The sequence below is a fragment of the Rattus norvegicus genome, chromosome 4 (genome assembly GCF_036323735.1).
Source record: "Rattus norvegicus strain BN/NHsdMcwi chromosome 4, GRCr8, whole genome shotgun sequence".
Taxonomy (NCBI): Eukaryota; Metazoa; Chordata; class Mammalia; order Rodentia; family Muridae; genus Rattus; species Rattus norvegicus.
Window position 1 is genome coordinate 162,304,101 of NC_086022.1, and position 24,955 is coordinate 162,329,055.

The following is a 24,955-nucleotide window of genomic DNA, read 5'->3' on the forward strand; positions in this document are numbered from 1 at the left end:
CCCCCCCCGTCGATTCCTGGATCCTTCCTGAGCGGATCACTGTTTGGGGCGTGAAAAGGGTGGGTGTCTGAATGGGAGGGGACAGTCCTTAACTCCTTCAACTCTAGGCCCTCTCTATCTAGCTTTTCTTCACCCTCAGGACCCAAGACCAGAAGGCCTTCAAACCCCTCGCAGGAGGACTGGGTTGAAGTGAAGGTGGCCACCCGAGGTGGCTTGGGAAAACAAGAACAAATCAATAAAAGGGCCCGCGGTCTAGCTCCCCTACCCACGTCTTGCCTGTCAGCCCCTCCCCCACCCGGGGCCCACACGTTTCTCTCCCCCCTCCCCGCAGCCCCTCCCCCACCTTCACCCTCTCCTGAAGTCCCTTTTATGGGAGAGAGCTGTGAGGATGTCACGTACCCATTAGGATTCTCTCGCTCCTTTTTTTAAGGGAGTTTGGGCGGCAGCGGGGGGTGTGAATTTTTATACAATGCATTCCTGTCTTCACTTTGAGAGCTTTTTTCTCTCTTTCGGGCCATCTGTCAGGCACTGAGGGATAGAACAATGGGGGAGGGAGGCCTCACTCAGGACTCTTTAGCTGGCTACCTCAGGGAAAGCTGAACCTTCAGGCTTTCCGGCCCACAGGGTCAAGGTCGGGGTCCTCACAGATGTGCCGGGAGCATTCTGCCCCCTCCATCTCAGTTCTTATTTGAGTTATTTAAACCAAATGCCCTGTTTAGTCTGATCATAACCTTTGATAGCCAGGAAGTGTACGAGTGACTGTCCTCAACTAACCCAGGTTCATTGAGGAAAAGGGCCAAAACCCGGCTCGGCATGATAGATACTTCTATTAGACCAAGATTCTCAGGCACAGAGAAGAGACACTGCGGTGAGCAGAGGTGAAGAGTGAAAAACAGGAAGAGGATGGAGATAAGAAGGATTAAAGAAAATGTAGCAAGAAGCTTGGGTTAACCACATCTATAATCCCAGTAAATTCACCTCAACCTTCTCAGTCCACAGACCTGAATTCGAGTTGGGCGTGAATGAGCAGAGTCTTGGCAATGCCTGGTCCTTCTTCACTCCCATCCTGCCACACGTTGTATGGGGTAGGGGACATAAGTGCCTCTAAAAAGTGACTTTTACCCTTCGGTACCTTCTTTTTCCCCCGTAAGTATCTTCCCTCAGATACGAAGACTCTGAGATGCTGGATCAAAAGAGGCTTAGTACTTGTGCAATCAAATAAGACCAGAATAGCAAGATCCCCACCCACACATTGGGCCAGTCCTCTTACAGGTAAGGACTCCAGATGAAAGAGAAGGGGACATTTGTCTAAGGTCCCTCAACAAGCTGCAGGAGTTTAGGAAAACAGCTCCCCAGCCAACCGACTTTCAACCCAACACTGTCCCCACCCCACACTCCTTCTGCTTGTTCATCCATTCTGTGACTAACAGGGGAGGAGGGGAGCTGAAGCAGGCTCCCACCGAAATAGGCTGCTGTTGTGCGTGATTATGTTGCTATGAGAACCTCAGTGGGGGTGTTTCCTCAGTTCTCTGTTGAAATCTTTTACTGTGCTTGGCTTCTCCCCAAGTACAGACACAGCTCCTGTTGGAATGGGAAAGGGACTTGGAGAGCTGTGTTTTTACAGCAAGAGTTTTCTATTCCAACTCAAAGGCAGCCTGGGGCACAGAAATATCTAGGCCACTAGGGTTGCTCTGCAGTGACCAGAGGAAAGCATGGTGACCTATCACAGTTGATGCTCCACCCCTCCTGGAAAACACTTGGAACGGAAATTCTGCCCCTGCTGTGCATCCATCTAATTACAAATTCACAAATCACTGAAAGGTGGAGTTTGGAGTGGTTTGGTACTCCTGAATATCAGAGGTAGAGAGATGGCCTAGGCCTACACACACACACACACACACACACACACACACACACACACACACACACACACAGAGAGAGAGAGAGAGAGAGAGAGAGAGAGAGAGAGAGAGAGACACGTATGCCCATACAAGAATTACATGAACACCCACCTCCTAGGGCGGTGAAAATCTATGGTGAATGAAAAACATATAGTAGGACTATTTGGAAGCCAGCCCTTTTCTGTCTCTTTTGCCCGAGTGTCAGAATATTCTCTTATCGAGTTAGCTTAATCATCTTAATTACTCCACGTGATACTCACTGGGCATCTCTCAGGGTCCCGCTTGTTCTAGGAACTGAGCATAGTAAGGCAACAGAACACACCAGACTTCCTGTGGGTTCTCAATTTCAGTCACCTTGACTGGGACAGAATGGAAGGCTTCTGGGGAGAGTTCAGTGGCAAGTGAGAAGACGGGGGATGAAAAAGGGGTTCAGCATGGTGTGCATCTGATGTGTTCTGTGTCAAGTGGTCCCCAAGACCCATTCGCTCATTTCCCTTGCACTAGACCTACAGCAGAACAGAATGTGTTGAATGACACACAGGATGTGCTTGGCACCAGGCTGACCTGATGGTGAGAGCACAAATATGTGAGCATTTTCTATAACTTGTCTTGGAGCCTGGGTTAAGCTTCACAGAGCACTTTTCACCTGCTGTAGTCTATATCTGCATGGCTTTTCCTGTAGTCCTTTCGGCTACTCTTAGAGGTATAGTCATAGGTGTGAACATACCACAGAGAAAATACTCTGAAATACACAATCCCCCCCCCCCCACGCCAAGAAAAAACTTGCCCTCAGGATGCAGTCAAAAATGGAGGTCCGGGGTGCCTGATCCCATATACAGCTCTAGGAGAAGTTAACTCAGCTCGAAGAACAAGGCAGTGGCTCTCAACCTTGGCTGCATGATAGAACCATCTAGGCAGATTTACACACCAGTGTTCAGTTTCCACCGCTGGGGATTGATATTTGGTGGATCAGGGCGTCGGATTTTTGGGAGTTTAATTCTAGTGGAGAGGCATGTTTAGGACAAATATCCACAGATATTTGAGGACAAGAACTGGAGACGCTCCCTGGGTACAGAAAAGACCCTTCCAACCCATCGGGGCTGCCCCACTGTTGAAAGATCTTCCTCCAGCACACATACCTCTCTGTTTTCCTCTAGTGCTGGGTTCCAACCTGAGCAGGTTCTAGGTCAGCACTCTCCCACTAAGCCACATTCACAGCCCTTGGTTTTTGAGATAGGATCTTTCTATGTGGTCTAGGTTGGTCCTTTCAGTGTTCTATGACACCGATATCAGTGCTGGTTCTTGGGATCTGTGGAGTAAAGTTGTGTTGGTGCCTGGGGTGACATGGAGGAGGATTGGAATAAGACCCTTGGGGAAGGGCATCCTAAGAAAAGGCTGTCTAGTGTTGTGAAATGCCACTGAAGAAGTGACCAGTAAACAGAGGAGGCTTATATATTCCCATTCTTCCTATTCTGGAACTCTATTCTTCCTGGGAGCCCATGCTGGGATCCCAGAAGCAAGCATTTCCTTGGCCACCTCTCCTCAGCTACCAATCCAGTGACCCAGCATAAGGGTCCAACTTTCCTAGTCTATAGACCCTGCCACTTAGGAAGAAGCAGGCACAAACCCTGCTCCTCCTTTCCTCATCGTGTGTAGCTAGGACTCACACAGGAGCACGGGACATTGTAGCACTGCATCCATGCCTCAAGAATCAGGCCACAGCCATGATTGATCACCACATGTGGCAGCTAACCCAGCAGCGAGCATTCTGAGTGTTGTCTGGCCAGATGGCATCCAGCCAAGGCTGCAGCGATCCAGCTACCTGGCTAAGCTGGCAAACAACCCCACACCTGGGTGGTTCTCCTGCACAAAAGCCTCTTCCTGCCTTTCTCCCTGACCTAAGCCCCACTGTTTTCCTTTTTTTGTTTTTTGTTTTTTTTTTTTAAAACCACTTTCCAAACAACAGCCTACGGAAGTGCCACACCAGGGCCTGCAAAGCGATTGTGATTCCTTTTCTCATTTTGACATTAAAACCAGAATATGACTTCTGTCTTCCTCTGATAGTGTCCGGTCTAAGTCATTGTGGTTCAGTGTTGTATGTGGCATTATTAGGCTTGGCAATTTGATGTTTGGGAGGCCTTTTGTTATGGTTCTGCACCTATTGGGTAATTGTTGGTGCTTCACACTCTTAAAAATCCAGCTGCTCTTGAGATGAGGTATAGCTCAGGGCAGAGGGTGTGCCTGGGCCCTGGCTCCAATCACCAACACTACAAAATAAAAATAAAAGAAAAATGCTAGAGGCCGGTGAGATGGCTCCCTGGATGGTGCCTATTGTATAAGCATAGAGACCTCAGTCTGCATCCCCAGAACCCATGCACAAGCTTGGGAGCACTGGCAGCCATCTACAGCCCCAGGGCTGGGACCATGGAGAGAAGCAGGGGGATCCATGGAGGTTAATGATAAGCCAGACTAGTCAGCTGATGAGCCCTGAGCTCAATGGAAAACCCTGCCTCCAAAAATAAAGTAGAACGTGATCAAGGAAGACACTGGACATCGACCTCAGGTCTCCATACACATATAGACATTTATGCATACACATATGCACACGCACTCATGCACCCCCATGAACATGCACATAGAACACATCCAAACCACATATACCCTCTGAAATCTAATACCCAGGTTACCTACCTTTCTTTCTGGATGAGAAGGGCCCAAAGATACATATTCATTTTTCTCAATGGTTTATGATGGAGTATAAACCTCTTTGGAGACACAGAAGAGCTGAAGTTACCAAAATATTCCAAAATGCTGTCACAACAGACATAGCTTTATCTACTTGCTAAAAACCACCTATGTCTTCCTTTTCAAGGCATTCATATTTAGCGTTTTACAGCAAACCCAAGCACCCCCTATCACCACCAATACTAGCTGGCAACCATTCACCATCCCCTGTACAGTAGTTCAATGCATATTTTTCTTAAGAACTCTTTTGCAGAAACGACTGTGGGTCACACATGTGAGGCTTTCTGCACTAGGAGGTGTAAAGCTGGGTGCCTGGCCTGGTGACACTTATCTGGAAAGACTTGGCCAAATGGCCAACTCTAGTACAGTCTGCATTCTGATAGGCTCAGATACTTCTGGAGTCTTGTAAATCGGTTCTTACTGGTTAAATACAAGTATGATCAATGGCTTATCAGGTGTTGCAATGAACAGGGAGACTCTAAAAGCTGTAAGTTCTATACCAAAAAACACAATCCTCTGTGGTGGATTGAATAGTCTTGGTCCAGGGAGTGGCACTATTGGGGGGTGTGGCCTTGGAGTAGGTGTAGCCTTGTTGGAGGAAGTGAATCATTGTGGGTATGGGCCTTAAGAACCTCATCCTAGAAGCCAGTCTTCTCCAGGGGAAGAGGTAGAACTCTCAGCTCCTCCTGTACCATGCCTGCCTGGATGCTGCTGTGCTCCCGCCTCGATAATGGACTGAAGCTCTGAGCCTGTAAACCAGTCCCAGTTAAATGTTGTCCTTACAAGAGTTGGCTTGGTCATGGTGTCTGTTCACAGCAGTAAAACCCTACATTCCGTTTGTTATATATATTTCTGAGAAGTGCTGCAGCCTTGATTCTCACATACTATATGTGACTGATCTCAGGTAGCCTGAAAACTCAGTGAGCCCATGCAGCCAAGTAAAGCCATGAACAAGTTCACCCGTTTTGTTCATTGACCATTTAGCCACCATGATCACTTTCCTCTAAACTGTGTTAGATTTTCATTTAAGACTTCACCACACTGGAGAAATAAGTCAGTGAAGTGTTTTCCTTGCAGGCGTGGAAAGCTGAACCTGATCCTCAGAACCCATGTTGAGAGAGAGGCCAGGGGGTGGGGGGTTGGGGAGGAAAGGAGATGGGAGGGAGGGAGGGAGGGAGGGAAGGAGAGAGGGAGGAATGGTGTTAATGTGCTTGTAACCCCACACTGCAGAGGTAAAGACCCAAAAGACCATTGAACTGTCAACCATCCTAGCCTACCTGGCAAGCAGCAGAGAACTGAGAGACTCCATCCCCCAAAAGCAAAGTGATGGCTTTTGAGAAAACCAAGGATGCCCTTTGGCTTTCACATGCATGCACAGATGTGCAAACACACACCTTAATCTGTGCACCATTGACATTTTCCTGTGTGGAGTTTCACTCCTGCAAATTATATAACATGCAATGTGTGTGGGCACATGTGTGTGCATGTATGCATATTGTTTGCATATATACACAGTGTGCATAGGTACATGTTGTGCACACACGTGAATGCGTGTATGCACATGAAAGTATGTGCATGCATGAGGTACACACCGTTGCTATGGCAATTGCATCATTTGAAACTTGTTTGTCTAACTAAACAAGCTCCTTTCCAGGTTGTCACACATACGGCCAAATTAATTTTTAAAACTGTAAAGCTCTTGTGTGGAAGAACTCCACTTTTAAAAAACAACCCCTTATTGGGCTTCAAGTTGTTTGCTGCTTCCTGTCATTCTGAGAAATTTATAGTAAATGCTCTTTTACACACACCATGTGAATAGGAGCCTTTATTTCGCTGTGATGGTTTCTCCAATGTACTATTGTCTGAGTGTAGACTTTTCAAAACCTTAACCACACTAATACCTAGAAGTAGAGCCTGAATCCTCAGGAACTCCACCTTTCTTCCCTTATCTGCCCTAAAGTCATGTGCGAAAGCATACACTGTATTCAAAACTGGGATCAGGATCTGGAGGCGGACGATCCATGACATCACGGTCACAAGCCAGTCTGAGAGGCAAGTCCATTGCATGAGCCTTCCAGTGCTAAGAAGATTCCGGAGAGCCGTTAAGAGTCGTGGCGCTTTGCAGTGACCATCTTTCCAGAGCCCTGCTGAGTGCTCCCAAAGCTGAACAACAGCTTTTGATGTTTCCAAGTCCTTCTGTGATCTGAAAAACAGTAAAAATTATTTTTTAACTGGTGTCAATCTTCTATGTCAAAAGATAGCCAGAACCAACCAGGTCCCCTTTCTTCCAGGCTAGGCTGGGACAAGGCCTAGGATCAATAGCGGCTACCACTGTTTGTACCTGATAGAAATGTCACTGGGAAGCCACTTTCTACCTCCAGGAGAGCTGTGTTCTATGCCTCTGGAGAGCAATGTCCCCTGTATTTAGGGTCGCCTCTCAGATGTGACTCATTTGTTACTTTTCCATACAAGGAAAGCTCATTTGAGTCTTATGCTTCGAAATATGAGGCCAGGTGTAGAAGAAGGAGACACTCAACAGAGCCTGAGAAAGATTTGTGGCCATGGAAAAATGGCAGACACTGGCTAGCAGAGGGTGCGAGGCGGAGCAAGCTCACAGGATAAGACACACATACAGCACAGTTCCTTGTGGCAGTGTCTCAAGACAGGGGTGTGTCCTTCCTACTTTTGACTCTCAGAAGATAATATCTACTCTAGAGGCTAAAGAAAGAACAGCAAGACCTGTGTGCTGGCTGAATCTGGGACCCATTTCCTTAGGACCCGTTTCCTGCTTTTTTAGAGCAGGGATTTCCCTGAGAAGGGCCTACACTTCTATTTCTGCTTTGTCACCTTATGCCTTCTGTGACAATCACAGCTCTTGTCATATGTTCTAGTCACCAGAAAGACTGACCAGACACATCTTACACTCCAACTCAACCCCAGCAGTACAAATGAGGAATGAAGATCAGAGACCTCTCCCTCCCAGCTGTCAAGAGCACCTATAGGCTTCAGTGTCTTAACACTTGTTTGCCAGCTGGTGGTGCTGTTTGGGGAAGTCAAAAGTCATGGGACCTTAGACAGCAGAGCCTTGGTGGACAAAGTGGGTGACTGACAGTAGGTCTTGAAATCTCTCCACCAGCCCTACTCTTCATCTGATCTGCAAATGCAAGGCTTCCCAGCTACAGTATCATATTGCCATGCACTCCCATCACCACGACTCCCCCTCCACCACGGACTGTATACCCTCAAACCTTGGGGCAAAATAAAATCTTTCTCTTCAGTTGCTTTCGTCAGTTATTTGGTTACAGCTGTGAGAAGGAATCAATACAGAAAGGAAATCCAATTCCAATGTGGTCAGAGGCTGATGGAGTCCCACCGTACTGTTAACCGAGGTCGAGTATCCCAGTGAGCCATACCTTGGCCTTTCCCCAAGGTCGAAAGGCTTTTCTTTTGTGTTTAAGAGCAACCTCAGTAACAGTAACCAAGCAGCCAATACCACAGCCATTATACTTTCCTGGGGCTGGTGAAGAGTAGAGCTCAGTTGGAAAACTGACAGATTTCTCTACAGCAAGGGCTACTGGACCTAAGAACAGCTCCTGGTGATGTAGGTTGATATGCAATTAAAGTAATCCATAGATTAACCTGCTTCAAGTGCCTATATACATAAAAATAAAAGTTGGGTTTTTTTTTCTTTTAACCTGCCAATCATTCTTGACATCAAAACTCATCTAGGCGTCCCTACTGCCCCAGCATATACAGTGAAGGTCATCAAAATGCTCCCAGTAGCAGCCATCTGGTGGCAGGTGAGGCAGGCAGTGATTTCCCTTTTTGGAAGCCATCTCCCTGTAGCAAGCCTCCTTGTGGGAGCAACAGACAAGGCTTACTCTCCTGCCTAAGTCCTCAACCAGCACTCCCAGACTGGTTATGAGTAGCTCAAGTTATTCCACAGTAGAAATGGCGACACAATTCAAGAACACAGCAAAGTCACCCAATTGAACATTTTGCTTCTTGGGCTTACCTGTAGCCATAGAATTCAAATACAGCTGCAGCTCGCCATAGCCAAGGACTGTCTTCTCCTGGGATGGACATTTTCAGGTAGATCTAAGCCGTCTTCTGCAGCTGGGATTCTCACCACCTTCCACTCCGAGGTATCACAATGGCAGAGAGGACCTAGGGTGTGTGTGTGGGGTGGGGGGAGTGGCATGTCCCCCAGTCACTCCCCACTCCCAGGTCCTCTTGACAGAATAAATTACCAGCACCATCTTTAACCCACTGAGTATGTCAAGGGCAGATGGCTGAGAAAAGTGGAGAGTACAGGCTTGAGCTGAAGGGACTACATCATGTTCCTCAAGGGTACTGAAATTCACATAAGTTTCTTTCGAGCGATGCCACCAGTAGAGGGTCACAGACTTTGGAACCACACTAGCTTGGTCTTAAATTTGGGCTCTCTCGTGTAACACATTCTGACCTTAACATGTCACTCAATACAACAGGGAGTAGAGGGCTGGTAAGGCCTGCTGTTTGGTGCTGCTATGAAGCACATAACCCAGAACGAAGTTCTTTGTAATCCCTAATAAATGAGAACGACGACACAAAGCACACAGCTGGATGTGACAGATCAGCAAGGCTGCATTTGCTGTTGGACTATGGGCCTCAGGGACAAGTACAAAAAGAAAGTACACCCAATCCCCAAGGCCAGAGCACCTGTCATCTTGGGAATGGCTATGGACAGAGCCACTGTACCTAACTGACACCCATCAACCTACATTCCGGCCCTCAGCACTGTCTGTCATATCTGCTTAGTAAGTTCTTTCTCTCAGGGGTGTTACTCAGATTGCATAATATCTTTGCAGGTATGGAAGTCCTCACTTGATTGAATATATATAAACTGTTGTGGAAATTTAGCTTATACAATGCCCATCCAAAGACACCAGAGTTTAGCTAATAATGCATCCTGAAAAGTGTGGACTTTGTCAGAGGAAGGGAGAAAACTACAGCACGTGGACAAGAGGGCAGAAGAATGAGGGTGGTAATGTCGGGACAAATTGTGTGCCTGCCCATTTCCCAGCATGCAAAGTTGGGCCTGCTGCTTGGCTTAATTTCTTCTCTCATCTCCCTCTTCGGTCTTCTCCTCTAGCCCGTCCTTCTGCACTCTTCACTGATCTATCATCGATCCTTTCAAGAGAACTTAGGCTATACTCGGTGTCTGTAACTTTTCTTCTCAGTCCAAGAATAATGCCTTGAAGCATTCCATTCGGTTTCCAACTGAAAGACCCTCTAAATCTTACACTCTCCCTTCTGCCTCCTTTAGTCTCTGGGCAACGAGGACAAAGAGGAATCTTTTCCTTCTCCTGGTTGTGCAGTGGGGTTCTTGAAACGACTCCCAGGACTCCCCTCCCCAACCACGACAGACCTGAAAAGCCATAGCCTGCATTGAGCAGTGAGGAGTCATGCACGTGGGCTAATGGGCCTCTGGGTCTTTTTCCTCCAGCATCTCAAGTCCAGATGGGATGGTGTCACTAGGATGCTGCAGCTTCCATAGCAAAGCTCCAGGGACCCCCTCAATCCCTCTTCTGATGCAATGCCTGTAAACAGGTCTTCCAGGGGCTTCTAGGAGACCACACCATGCACATTCACAATGACCTCGACCTCACCTGGATCATCTTCTGTAAGTTGAGATTGCCAGGCTGCCACCTACATTGACAATGACCCTTATGAGAACACGGAGGGTTGTGCCCAGAGCTGCTGAGTGTGGTACAGAAGTGTGAGAGGATCCAGTGAGGTTCCAGAATTCACCTGTGTCCTGAGGCTTATAAAGTCTCTTGCAGAAACTGCCCGTTTCATCCAAACTCTGCCCCTAACCCATTCCTCAGAATAACAGAGTAAACACGTGACCTTTGTTCTTCCTGTCTCTCCTGTCTTCAACTCACACAGTAGCCACACATAAAAGTGCCTTTAATGATTTATCAACCTGACTGGATTTAGAGACATTCTTCTGCATGTGTCTGAGGATGTTTCAAGAGGAGTTTGAGGAGACCTACCCTGAATGTGGGTATCACCATCCTACGGGCTGTTATCTTGGGGCAAAGGAGGAAACCAACCAAATGCTCACACTTGCCTCTCTCTGCTTCCTGGGTATGAGGAAATGGGACCTAGTACTTCACCCTGCTTCTGGCTACACCTTCAGCACCATGATGGACTGTACTCTCATGCTGACTTTGTCAAGCATTTTGCCGTTGAGAAAAGTAACTGATATCCTGCTCATACAGGACAATTACCAGAGAAGGAAGTTTTGGGTTGATGGGAGGCCTGGTTCTCACCAGATCTCAGGCTCAGTTATGGCGTCTTCTGGCTCTCGTGTGTGGTCAGTCCTTTCCCTCTGAGTTTCTGGTTTGCTCGGGTTGGTGTAGGTTATCCCCACCTCCAATGTAGCTGGATTACATTCGATTTTATATTTCCAGTGTGGTAGGTGACTCCATTTGTGGAACATTCTAGAGTGGGGACCCAGTCTCTCGTAAGGTCTGAAACTACCAGTCCTATTACAATTTCCAAAATCGTCTTGTCATGGCTTCCTCTCTGTCATCACCAACCACCAAGGCCGACTGACTCTTGGGGAAACAATCCTTTCCAGATCTGAGCTGCTCCCATCTGCTGTTGACTGGCTGAAGACATTTTGGAAGATTGTCCAGCCTCCACAAAAGAATGACTCTGTAATGGTGGGGCTCAAGCATCAGATACAGGATGGTGCGACTATACCGTGGAGTGCTCCCAGAGGTGCTCCCAAGTGATCCCAAACCCATAAAATCATCTTTTACTTGTATATAAATTATAGTTACATAATTCTAATTCTTTTGCCAACTGCTAAGTTGAACCCTGGTGAATGAGCTTCAGAAAAAGCAGGAAGCTATAGGAAGAAGTGGAGGAGGGTGCTGGATGGGAGCAGAAGCATGTCAAGCTATAGTCCCCGTTGTACACTGCAAGCTGCTGAAGGTCCCAAGGTGCTGGGTCTGTTAAGATGGAAAGACTCCTGGGAGATTGGGACTGGGTCTGCCCCTAAGGTCCTCTACACTAGCAAGTTGAACTTCTTCCTCAGTATTTAGTGGTGTTTGGGCAAGCCAAATTGGTGGGTCTTATTCAAGCCTTCAATAGTATTATTGTGAGTCCTGTGGCTGATGCTCAAAGTACAGGCACTCTTCCTATCTCTTTAGGCAGGCAGGGGAGGGGGGTGGTAAGGCAGTATTTAGGAAGCTTAAATACCTGGGGCTCAGGTATTTGGTTCTCAGAAGTAGCCATATCCGCCTTCAAAATTTATCTTATTTTGAAAAAAATGTAAATACCAGTAAAAATAATCTGCCTTGATGTCAAGTCAGGCTTGAAGAGATGTGCCCTCTGGAATTGGCCCCTCCCCTCACCCATGTGCACTGGAAGGGAAATATTAGAGATAAGCATCTGGAGACTGGCGCTTCTGCGTATCCATCCTACAAGGTAGCCCCTCTCATCTTCCAACTCCATTTTGCCAGTCTCACCAACTACCGTGCATCTACCATGCAGTATCCTCTTGTTGTACTCAGAGGCTTTTCAGTGGGGACAAGGCACATGAAGCACGCACGATAAGCCGGAGGGTTGACCTTGACACTAACAGGCAACGTGAAACGCTTTATAGCAACTACAATAACCAGGAGGGCAAAGATGGCCGGAGACCAAGATCACATATTCAGTCCTCGTAGATAGATGGGATAATCCTGATTCCAGTACTGTTCTAAGTCATAGTGGGTCTTCAGGGACAGCTAGAAATGAGGGTAAACCTTCCTGGTCATTACTGTAGCCAACTGCTTCCTGAGGAGTGCTTAAAAAACAAAAACCCAAAGGAGGTGATGAATTATATTAGCTAAGGGAACTGCTTTCAAGTTGATTCTGCCTGCAGCTAGGACAGGACACATCGTGGCTCTGAGGTCTCCTTCTACACTTGTAAAACAAAATACTGGTCAGGTTCGTGGTACAACTTGGAACACAACCGGTGAAGCACAGTGTCTGCTCACCCTAACATCTGGACAGGTGAGGACAAAGTGAAGAGCTGGGACCAGCTGTGAGTTGCAGAAACCAGCAGGGAAGTACGAACTCAAGCTGGAAACACAGCCTCGCGTGGCTCTCTCCCAAACGCAGCAAACAGTAGGCAAGGGCAAACGTTTGAAGGGGAAGAATCATTTTCATTTTTAAAAAGTTGTTTCTGAATCCTAATCTCTGGAGAGGCTTCCTAAGGGATCCGGAAGGACATGTGCCCTTACTGGGACCCTGGCAAATGCAACCAGACAAGCCTCCTTTTCACTCACAGCCTCCCACACACAGTGGGGTGCCTAAGAGGCAGGCCGGGGATCTGCCCCGGACCAGCTTCCAGAAACAACAGCCTCCCCAAATAGGCCCCAAGTCTCCCAGAACCACTTTCTGCCTGACCCCTGTCCCCATCCAGTAGGGCTGGCCATGCCCCAGGATGCCAAGCCACTGGGTCCAATACGAGGCCTCTCTTAATGCCTCTGTTCAGTTCTCTATGCACCTATGGTCCTAGGCACTCAGGTCTGCCTCTATGCTTTATTCAATAAGATATTGAGGTATATTTACTGCAAACCACAACTTCATCTTGGGAGAGACAATTATTCCAGTCTTTTATCTAGGTGCTCCGAAGTGAATTTAATGGACAGTAAACATCTAACAAAGCACCATTCCAGGCAGGCAACTGTAACTTTTTTCCCAAGGTATCTTTTATTATTTTACATGTACATGTGCCTGTGTGTGCACACGCATGAATGTTCCTGCCCTGGAGAGTCAGAAGGGGGCGTCGGATCTCCTGGACCAGGATGTACAGTTGTATGAGCCACCTGATGTGGATGCTGGGAACTGAACTCAGGTCCCCTGCAAGAACAGTCTGCATTCTTAAACACGGAGCTCTCTCTCCGCTTCTCCTAATTCTCAGTGCTAAGCAAGAGACAAGTCTATTCTCCGGTTTGAATGCATACAGTGCACCTGCAAGATTGCTGGAGACTAAGACCTTTTACCAGCACTGCTGCAGTCTAGCCACTGATCCTGAACACAACTCAGTTCATGTCTCCTCGGCCACCACCCGGCTGCTTTGCTTTGCCGTCTGTAAAGCACAAGGGTGTACAACTAGCAGAGTGATCTCTAGACCCCTATTTCCAGTGTTTTGCTTTTAAATAGTGACTTTTAGTGATTTGGTATGTGCAAGTCAAGGAACGATAGACTGCAAACCCATGTTACCGAACAGAACTTTTCAGTCACAAATTGGTCATCATGTTGATGGACCAGGCCCAATATCTTCCTCACCCCAGCTGACTTTTGAGGCTCTGTTGCTCTTTGGCAGGGACACTGTGGAAGGTCAGTTGTCACGTTTCCTCCTGTTCAGTCTACATGTTACTGCACGCGCTTCTTGCGTGCTCTTCCTGCCCCAACCATCTCTCTCTCACGTCATCTTGGCACCATGATGTGTTCGGACATGGTTATGTCCTTAAGCACACTACTTGGCTACCTGGTCGTGCTTTATGCTTGGATTTTTATCTTGTTTCATTTCTGCTGCTTCTGCTTTTACTTCTCTCCTCCACCCACCTCTCTAAAACTCCTTACAGAGAAATGTTGATCTGGCCAGCCATCCTTCCCATCTCGACTCTGAACTTCCCAGTCCTCTACCTCCTCATCTTCTCCCACAGTCAAAGAGAATCCTGCTTTGTTTCCACAGATTCTCTCTCTTCAGTTCTATTCACTCTGCCATCTGAGCAGATCTGCTGGTTTTCCATGTTGAGCCGTTTAGTTCCCGAGGTCTCTCTGTGTATTTGCTAGCCACGTTTATTTCAAAGCTTCCTTCTGCTTACACTATCACCTTTTCCTCTTCCGCAAACTCTGGTTAGGCAGTACATCCTCAGTGCTTGTGTACAGAAAAGGCCCTGTGAGCTTTGCAACCAGGAGAAAGGTACTGTGTGCACTGGGAGCAACTTTTGCTTCCTTCTGTCCGATATAGGCAAGGTGCCTGTCACTGGTAGAGTCAGGAGGCAGCAGGGGTGTCTGTCTTCTGGCTTACATAGACTGAAGAGTTCCACTTGGACCCCACGACCTCAAGGTCTGAAAAATCTGGATCAAGGGGGGTTATGGGACAGTCACTATCTGACTGTCCTGGCAGCCACAGCCACTCACTCCATCGTGTGCTCTGGGGTCTTCTACCCTTGTCTGTCACGAGCCCAGGACACATTCTTCACATGCATAAATGGTCTGAAGCAATGCTTCCTTCAGAAACAGACCCGCAGCCTTCCCATGTTTCAGAGATTCCTCCCAGTTTTGCTGCATCAAAGGCAGTTCCTGTTTTCTCTCCCTTGTTCATAGTTTTAAAACATACACTGCTCTTCCTTGGGGGAGTTGAGGGGAAAGGTGAGGTTGCTACTTTTCTTAATCCCACCTCTTGGGCCAAAAGACTTGATATGTTCTCAATAAATAGTTGTTGGATGGATAAATGGATTTAATGTTTCCTTACCATTAAAAAACAATTTCAACTTTGAAAAAGAATTGTTGCTCAGTAAATCATTAATTTAATGAGCTGACTTCTTTCTTGCCTCTCTTGCCACTCAAATTACGTGCAGAACTTAGTGGATACCAAGACCCCAGATAGGCAGAAGATTTCTTGTTTGCACTAATCTCTAGAAGTTACTTCAAGGATTTCTGGATTCCCCGTGGATAAACCTGGCAAAACCCCTAAGGACCCCTAACAGCTGCCCACAACTGCTACCCCTATGTGTTCACGCCCAACTACAAATCAACTTTTACCTTTCCTAAAGTATAAGGGAGGTTTTGGTTCCAGGAGCGATATAGGTCTTTGGCAGCACATGGAGTAGATGAAACCAGTCTCTAGCCTTCACCTTGGAGGTACACGCCGTGTGTCATGTCTCATTTTGTATCATCTGAGTAAAAGTCAGGGGTAGGGCTTCTTTTCCGACTCACCCACCCTGACCAGGTAGCAGCCAGAGCCAGTTAATGTGCTGTGCATCTCACAGAAGGTGGAGTGGCCAAGCCAAGGACCGAGATGTCTCAAAAGACAGGCAGGCAGACAGACACACAGACACACACACACACAATTAAGATTGCTCAACAAAAAAAGTTGGACTTATAACTACTCTTTTGCTGAGCAAAATAGTAAGGGGCATGCTACTTAATTGATAGGGAAATTGTGCAAGCATTTCCCCTAAACCCCCAGAGTCCAGAGGATGAACCCTAGCTATGAACTGGCGGCATGTGGTATAGTATCACTTTGTAGCTCTATGAGTATAAACATCTCACAATGATGCCATCTGATTCCACTGGAGAGTTTAATCTACCCCTGTCTTGAAAAATGTGAGTGCTTCTTCTCTGAACCCATCTGGGCCCTGTTGGGCCCAGTTAAGCTTCATTTCCATAATCCCTTCCCTGGGACTAGCTTCTCAGCCCATGGAGGTCCTTTCCCTGCTCTATTTGGCCCATCGGTACAGATGCAACCACAGTCACTTTGACACATCAAGTGTCAGAGTACCTTAGTCTAAAGTTGTGTCCTTCAGCTCTGATTTACGGAAAACCCGGAAAGCAGGGACAGACAGACAGCGCTGGCAGGAAAGTAGGGGATTAGCTCTGCTTACCGGCGCATTTAATCATGACTAAACTAAAAGCCATCTGATTCCATTGGAGTTGGATGCAAACTTAAGTTTGCTCTTTAACCAAAACCAGGTCTTTCATAGCTCCAGTTCTGTCACCATTTCTCAGTGGGGATAGTCCACTGGGATGCAGCCACAGTGAGAGCCGTACACAATGAGAATACAGTGGCTGTACTTCTCAGACTCACAGAACCAACAACTAAAAAAAGTTCAGGAACATTCAAAGAAGGGTTGAATTAGGACCAAGTCACCTAAAACAGAATAAGACTGTGTCCTGAGAGCTCTAAGTCAGAGTGGGGCTATCTTTTTTAAAGGTCCCATCGTATGTCCTTGTGTAAAATGTTTTTGAGCTTTCTTTATACAACAATTAGACAACTAGAAGACAATAATATCCACTGCAGAAAAAAATCAAGATGCAAGTGGAGATGAAAGTCTAGCCAGCCAACCTCTTCCTGTGTTGCACAAGCTTCTGGTCACTGTCTTAGTTACAAGCTCCAGAGGGCAGTCATGCCTTTGTTTTATTCATCTCAGTACCAAAGCAGCACCACGCACATAGTAGGTGCTTTTAACATACCGGTTGAGTGAATGAATGAATGAATGAATGAACACATATCAGTAACTTAGGCCCTCTGCCTCTCCTTACTCTAAAATATTTTTGGACTAGGAAGCATTTTCAATAAATCAATTTTAAGAATATTGATTTGAGGACCCCATAGCAACCACCACCTCTTTCAAACCACAGAGGCTGGTGATTCCCTTTAAATTCCCTACCCAGGTTCCCCAGGTGGGGCCTTTGAGGACCAGCTTCTACAGAGTCTTTTCTTTCCATCACCCATCAGATAAATGGAATCTCAGCCCAGTTCCCGTTAGCTCACTCTGTGGCTTACGTGCTTAGATGCTTACGTCCAGAACCTCAGCCGTAGCTACAGATGCTTTACAGGTAGAAAAGAGAAGCTACTCAAGGAGTTGCTGTCAAATTTAATGTTCTAGCTTAATGGGATCTGGGGAAGGACCTACTTAACAAAGTAATCTGGGGGTGGGGGGGAGGACTTGTCCGCTCTGCCTTGTCTTGTGACTTCTTTAAAGAACACTAAGACAAACTCTCACTTTAAAGAGAAAGATTATGAGAGAAAGATAGGGAATGTGTGTGCCAACAAGATAGGAACAAGGCCCATGTCAAGAAGCCAAGAGGGTTTAAAGCCTTCCACTGATGAGTGGATCTGCTAGCAGGCACTTCCCTGGTTCACTGTTTATGGACCTGCTGAACGGAAGAAATCAGACTTCTCAAAGGAGACGTCTGCTGAGGACCAGCTGGTTCAGACACCATGCCCCAGCAAGCACTCTAGCACCCTGCAGAGTCAGTCGGGCACCCTGCAGAGAAGAGAACTTGTGTCCTCCCTAACGACCTCCAGAGAAAAGGCCTCCTCCCCCATGCCCAGAAACCTGACTGCCCCAGCAGGAAGAGCTGATGTGTCTAAGTGTGACAATCCGTTAGAGCTGAGATCCCTTTAAATACTCAAACACTCAGGCCTCAGAGGGACTGGAGAATGTTTGAGTCTCTGTCTTGGACATTCAGAGTGTTGGGAAGGCAGAGGAAGTGAATTTGGATTAAAGCTGCTCTTAGAAACAGCTACCGAAAGGAGGGGCTTCCCTCGAGATCCTGAGTATTTTGAAGCATCTAGACCTGTCTCACTTCTTAGCATATTGGAAGGTAGTAAAGCTCTGACATGGAGAAAGGTGTCTAAAAAGAGAACCCGAGGCACAAAATTCCTGACTCTTCAGCCCCTCTTCCCCCCACATCCCACTTCCCCACATCCCTCTGCTGCCAGTAAGATTTGGAAGAGAGTGAACATTCGAGAGGATACTGGGCTGAAAACCTGATGCCCCTTTCCTAAGGACCAGCTGCCCTAGCTGCTCGTTCCAGGGCAGGAGATAGCCTGGCCTTCCCACTGTGGCCAGAGGCTATCTCACCACCAGGGCCTTGCAAGACAGTAGACATAAAGATAGACAATAGAGATTGAGGCTTGCCATCTTCCCCTCACCTCTGCTAGAGACCCAAGCAGCAAAAACCAGTCATGTCTAGCAACATAGAAGATGATATAATTGCCCCCATAGAGTGGAGTCTGGCAAGGAGGCTTAGCCAGATGGCAAAGCTGAAGAGATCCCCAAAGGACTAGGCCTAGCAGTGGTCAGAGAGCTGACCATTCATCCCAGAGACTCTCGGACCCTTTAAAACAAAATCAAAGTCCAGGGTGGAGGCTTAATAGCCCCTGGAGCAAATTGTATGTGGGAGAACACAGAGGCAAATAGAGGATTCCCACACCTCCTGAGAACCCCAGGCAGCTGGAATAGGAGGCCTCACTTCACTCTCCAATGTGGCTCTGTCCCTCCTCATCTTTCAAATTTTCAGTGCAGCCTCCCTTCACCCATGAGTACCACCTTCCTCCAACCCTATCCTGGGACATCTAAGGCCAACCCAGGATCCCTCTGAGGCCACCGGGCTCAAGTGGGACAAAGATTGGATAGAACTCGGTGTCACCAATTAGCAGTTCCTTCCTTACTGGGACTAGCCAAGCAGTCGGTAATGGGCGCTCTGAGTTTTCCGTTTCCAGTTCTCCAGGTCACCGCGCTGCAATGGGCTTTGCCCTGGGTGACTTGCCCTTCTAAAGTTGAGCTGACATGACAGTCCCTTCATATAAAGTTGAGCTGACAGTTCCTTGCCGCCAAGAGGAGCAGAAAAGTGAATAAGAAACAATTGAGCAGAAGTTTGAATGCCACCTAGAAACATTGCCAAGTTTGAAATGGCTCATTTTCAAGGATCTATGATAGCCTAGCATGTTCAAGGACACTGCTGGGCCCTAGGGATATAGAGATAAATAAGACATGATCCCTGTCCTAGAGAGTCTGTTTGCCCAGGCAATAACACTTGACTGAAATATAATTGCCAGATAGGGAAGTGAAGGTCTTGGAAGGCCGTCTAGGAACAGCACCTCTGAGGTATTTCTGACGTATAACTCCTGAGAAACACCTTAAACAGTTAGGGGAGTTAAGAAGAGGAAACTGCTGGACTAAGCATGAGCTTGGAGTGGGTGAAGGATGGGCCTGGGGCTTATATATGGATGGGGATGGGAAAATGTCCACTCCTAGGAAGGACCGCCCCCTCCGGTGCAGGTAGCAGGGGGCAGACATGGGGTGCAAAGCTACCAGGAAGAGTGGACAGGAGAGCGGAATAGAAACAGTGAGCCCCACTCACTGTGTGCCTACAAGTGAGGCAGATGCCAGCAGAGAATCCAGACAGACAAACATGTACGTGACTTCATTCTAGGGAGGCAGGCGTATTATCCTTACATAATTCAGAGACTCATAAAGGTTACGCCACTCCCTCGAAGACACACAGCACAAATGTTGCTAGGTTGAGAAATAGGGTCTCTTTGAACCCCATTCTCAGGAGCACTGTGTGATGGGAAGGGCCCTTGGACACCCCCACTGAGGAGTTCACACTTTATCCTGTCACCTAGAGGATTTTAAAGAGGGAAAGCATGATCAGATCTGCATTCTTAGTGACCCTGTCAGCTGTGCTGTGGGTAAACTGAGGTCCCAATGAGGTCCCAAAGAGGTAGGAGGTGGCTGCTGTAAAGAGGCTGTGAGTTGGAGGGAACGCAGATGGGCATACAAGAAGAGCCCTTCCAAGCAGTCCCAAGGGGAAATCAGCAGGACAACTGACAACATAAGAGGAGTCACCAAAACGAGAAGGAGCTGTGAGCGTGGCCAGCTGGGCTGAGCACTGGTCAAGGCCCCCATATAACGTGGGCCTCCAGTGGTCAGAGACAGTATTTACCAAGACCACAGGTAATAAAGGGAAAAAAGACAGAGGTGTGGAGTTACCTCAGGCAAGAAAAGCAACAGACTCAGGCCGCACTGCAAATACAAGCTGCCGGTTGCTTCTGCAAGATGCCTGCGAGCTCCCCCAGTGGTCCAGTGAGGCAGACCAGAGGGGACGGGGACTGGATATCGCCAGCCAGAGAAGAAGCACAGGCAAAGATGGAGGTGGCACTGTTACTGGAAGGAGAGGCAGGAGAGCACTGCGCCACCAGCTCTGCGTGGGCGAGCCTTGCTCACCTTAGAACTGAGAAATGGAGGCCAGCGGGCTTGCGATGCAAAAGTCACGATTCAGTCCAAAGGGTCAACAGAGAGTACCCGAGTCATAACGGCTGAGAAGGGGCAGGGGACCCCCAGACACAGGTGCAAACAGTACTTGTAAGAACTTTGACTTGTATAAGGGGAGTGGTGACAGGCCATTGTCATAGAGTATCAAGTGGCGAGTCAGAGCCAGCAGAAGAGCTGGCAGTGGGCGAGGAAGACATTTAAAGGGGGTGGGCGTTAAATGGTATAATCTCCCTGAGGAAGGGTCAACTTTAGTCAGAAGAAAGACCTTTCTAGCAAATTTTAGAATGAGTGCTACCGGGAGGCAATGAGAAAGCACTTCCTCATACAACTAACGTGACTTTGGCCTTGGGATAAGGGAGGAAAAATTGAGAGTTGGTATCACAGGAGCAAGCTGGCCAAAAGCGGGCTGAGAAATCCAATGCGAGTTTCCACTGATTAACATGGGGGACAGATGTAGAGTTGCCAGACAGAGGAGGATGAAGGCTTCAGGCAACTCTGGAATAAGCCATGGTCACAGAGCCTGCCCTAGCTACAGTCAGTCACACTGTGTGACCTTTGGTAGCTCTCTGTCACCCCAACAGGAAGCAGAGGGTATCTGACTACACAGGGCTGAGATTTCATGTCTTATTGGCATGGGTGGGGACGGAGGGCTACCGCAGACACAGAGACACTACAGGTCAGAGAGAAGCAAGCCAAGATCCCAGGCCCAACAGGGGAGCCTCAGGAAGAAAAGGCCAAGCATTGGAAGAGGACTCCCGGGGATAATGTGGGGAACATGAGACTGAGAACTCGAGAGGAGCTTGGCATAGCAAGCATCAAGAGGAGAAGCAGTTGTGGAGGTCAGGCTGGGGTGGGCTGGCTCTACAGGTCAGGGGAATCCAGAAAGCCTTTGTTGCTAAACAGTATGACACGTGGCACCTTGCTTCAGTAGGAGACTTCAGTAGGAGCTCCACCCTGGCACTGCTCTCTGCAGTTCCTGTGAGCATTTCCTGTGCCTTCCTCATGACCACACCAGGGCCCCACTTGCCGTGCGAGAGTCTGCTCAGAAACTGGACCTGGCGGACATGCACTGGACTCCAGGGCCACTATCTTTAAGAGGAGGCCTAGATTATCTACACGCCACTGGCTCTGTGCCTGCAGCATAGAGACCAACCTCTCCCTCCTTGCTCACTGCTGGCATCATCATGGATGTTGGTATGCCACACATGTGTCCCCCACCCCATCCCCTCACTGTTGTTCCCCAAGACCTGGCTCCCAGAAGACCCTCCTTCCCTCTGCTGTCAAGCACCCCAGTCATGCCCTGGTTATATATTTAGTATTTCCGATTGGGCCTCTAAAGCCCCTGAGTAGTGAAGAGCAGGTGTGTGTCTAGGTGATGGGCCTCCCCTCAGTTCTCCCCTTTTCCCAAACTTTCCACTAACTGAGCAAACCAGGCTCCATGTGCCGGGGAAGCTGCTCCCAAACCCTGTCCTCTTAAGCTAGCCCACCATTACAGGGCTGTATAATAACCAGCCCCGTGCAAGGAAGCGAAGGTAGCATCACTTGAACTTGAGATCTTTGGCATGGACAAAGTTGAGGAAAGGGAGGCTCGGAGAAGTTAAATAGCCTGTCCGCATGTCACACAGCTTGTAAGTGGCTGGCCTGGGATTCAAATCCAGGCCTGTCTTCTATGAAGGCTCGCACTGTGAGTCTCTCCTCCCACACCTGCAACCCCAGCCAGAGCTTATGACAAACTCATACCGCCATTCCCTTGTCCATCCACATATCTGTTGCTTCATTTGTCAAGGCTCTGCGTTTCCAAGGCTGGCTGCAAACACTATCTTAAGATTCAGAATTGTCGATGCTCTTATGAACTGAGGTCTGAAATAGGACCCATTTCTTAGGGTTATTTATACATCACCTTCCACAGCCAGAAAGGACTTCACAAACCCTTCCAATCACCTTTGTTCTTGCTTACAGAATGGTGGGGGGGGGGGGTCCTAGTTGAGAGCTTAATAGGCATTGTACACTGTGGTGCTGGTCTTCCTCCACAATCACTGTGGAGGCTCTGAGTTCTCCCAACAGCCTTTCTCCAAAAAAAGCCTCTTTCATAACTTTTATTGCTGGGACAAATCTTCAGGCCTGGGGGAGTCTGTCAGTCCATTGCTTGCTTAGCATCCGTGCTCATACCCGACCCTCACCAGTCCTCCCTCCACAAAGACTTCACCTGAGGGTCTGTGAGCCCCTGCTCTCTGCCCTCCAGGCCTGTTAGGCAAACTGGAGAAATGAGTTGGGGGCGGGGGGGGGGGTGGGGGGGAGGGTGCCGCATCAAAGTGGCTACTGAAGCAGCCTGGCAAAGAGGTTCTGTTCCAGAGTAAGGGAGATCTGGGGAGCATCAGAAATCACAAAGTGGAGAAAGAGTGGCTGAGAAGTGTTCAGAAGCAGGAGGGGCTCTTCCGCCATTTGATAACAAAATACTGTGAGGTTTTTGTTTGTTTGTTTGTTTGCCCCACCCCACCCCCGGGCAATCCTTCCCAGTTTGAAGAGTTGTTTCTTTGAAGTCTCAGCAGCCACACCAGGTCCTCAGGAATATAAGCTGAGGAGGGCTGCTCCTCTGGCCATAGTAGCTAACCTGTTCCTTCTTTGCAGGGACCACTTAGTTCTACTTCACGAATCTGCCTGTCCCAAGAGTCAAAAATCTTGTCGCTGCTGGGCTTATTCTCCCCAGCCCACTGGGGTCGTGGTTAATGTAGACATCAGGTTCAGGTGCTTCTGCCAATGCACTACTGTGTCCTATCTGCCCAGGACAACTGCTAGAACCAATCGGGTGGATCCGATCACTGGGGTTGGTGGTTATTAAAAAACGAAAACATCTAAGAACCTCACCCAAAGGAGCCACTTGAACCATGGTAGGACTACCTTTGCTCACTGTGACTTCAGTTCCCACAGCAGGTATTAATCTGAGAGGTAAAGGTAGTTTGAACTCGGTTCTGATCCTGACACACGGCAACATGTAGGACACCACCTCTGCTGGAGCCGGCAACACGAGCTTCAGCTTCACGAGCCAGGGGTGGCTAATCACAGTCAGTCATGTCCCTTTGCTGCCTGCCCCTTAGGTCTTGGAATACAACCCTCTGCTCCAATACTCCCTGCTGTTCTCATACCAACGCTACACTAAGTACAACTAGACTAGGAGCCCCCTGGCTTTCTAAAGCAGACCCAGACTCTGAAAAACCCTTCCGTTGCCTGAAGTTGCTGATTTGAGTTGTTGGCCCGAGGTGTGGCTCGGGGGCAGATCTCTTTTTTGCTTCTCACAGTGGCCTGTGCCGAAAGCAGATGTTAAGGGTCACTTTAAGGGTCAAATCAGAAAGTCAACTCATTCCCTGCAACAAAAGCCACCAAGGGTTGGCCCTACATTCTAACTTCACGCAGCCCATACCCTGCAATCACTTCTGGGTTCCGTTTTAAGACCGAAGCTTCAGCTGTGGTCAAGAGCTGGATGTCAAAGGTGAACTGCTCACAGCACTGCTTTACCTCCTTTGGCTGGGGTTGGGGGTGGGAGTGACATTCATTGGTCCCTCTCGTTTTGTTTTGGTTTTGGTTTTGGGTTTTTTGTTTGTTTGTTTTTTTTAACAGAAGCAAACAGAGGCTCAGGGAGATTCCGTGGTCTGCAATAAATAATGTGCGGCTCTGGTCAGGGGCAGGGACAAACGTGCATCTTGTTGTATGGTCTCCCTTCTCATCACCGAAAGAAAAAACTGGGAGTCCGTCAGACCTGCCATGTTAGTTCAGCAAGCAGTCTTGATTAGTCAGGACCATAAGCCCACAGACAGCATAAGGCAACATTAAAGGCCATCCAACCTCGGCCCTCTGTTTACAGATAAGAGGACTCGGGCCCCAAGAGGAAAAGTGACTTGTTCAAGGTCACACAGCAAATTAGTGGCAATGCCCAGGCTTCAAGCCATATTGGCAGAGTGCGGTGCACGCCAGCACCCAGCCTTCCCCTCCTCTCCATAAGATTACCTAGACTCTGTGCATGGATCATATTACTGTTGGTCTCCTGTTTCTGGCCACTCCTCTTGGGAAGTCTGTACTGGAGTAGTTAGGGCTTCCCTTTCAACCAGGTGAAAGCCGCCCCGCCCCCGCCCCCCCCCCCCCCCCCCGCTCCCCAACTCTCTCGGCATTTTAGATAGAAGTATTTACATTTCTTAGCTGTCCAAATCTGTCTCCAAAGAATCCAGACTTTCCTTGGTTTCACAGCCGTCATTGCTGCGACTCAGAGGGAAGGAAGGTAGGTAGGTAGGAAATCGTGCCTTTATAAAGCAAGACGACAAGCCAGACTGCTATCCCACTGCTGAACAGCCTCAAGTCCAAGTCCACTAGTGACATCATTTAAAGTCCCCTCACAGAAACGAAATTTCAGATTTCAGGATCTGATGTCACACCTGACACTGATGCCACTCCTGACCAGAAAACTAAATGTGCTCA

General features: G+C 48.2%; 1 long non-coding RNA gene across 1 annotated transcript; it reads right to left on the bottom strand.

The window, feature by feature from the left end:
* Positions 1-355: 355 nt before the first annotated feature.
* On the bottom strand, positions 356-24,598 carry LOC102548836 (uncharacterized). The gene is made up of 3 exons (XR_353658.5): positions 8,662-24,598; positions 4,593-6,849; positions 356-3,210 (listed from the first exon to the last, which is right to left on the bottom strand). It is a non-coding gene; the product is annotated as an uncharacterized LOC102548836 (long non-coding RNA).
* Between the last annotated feature and the right edge of the window lie 357 nt (positions 24,599-24,955).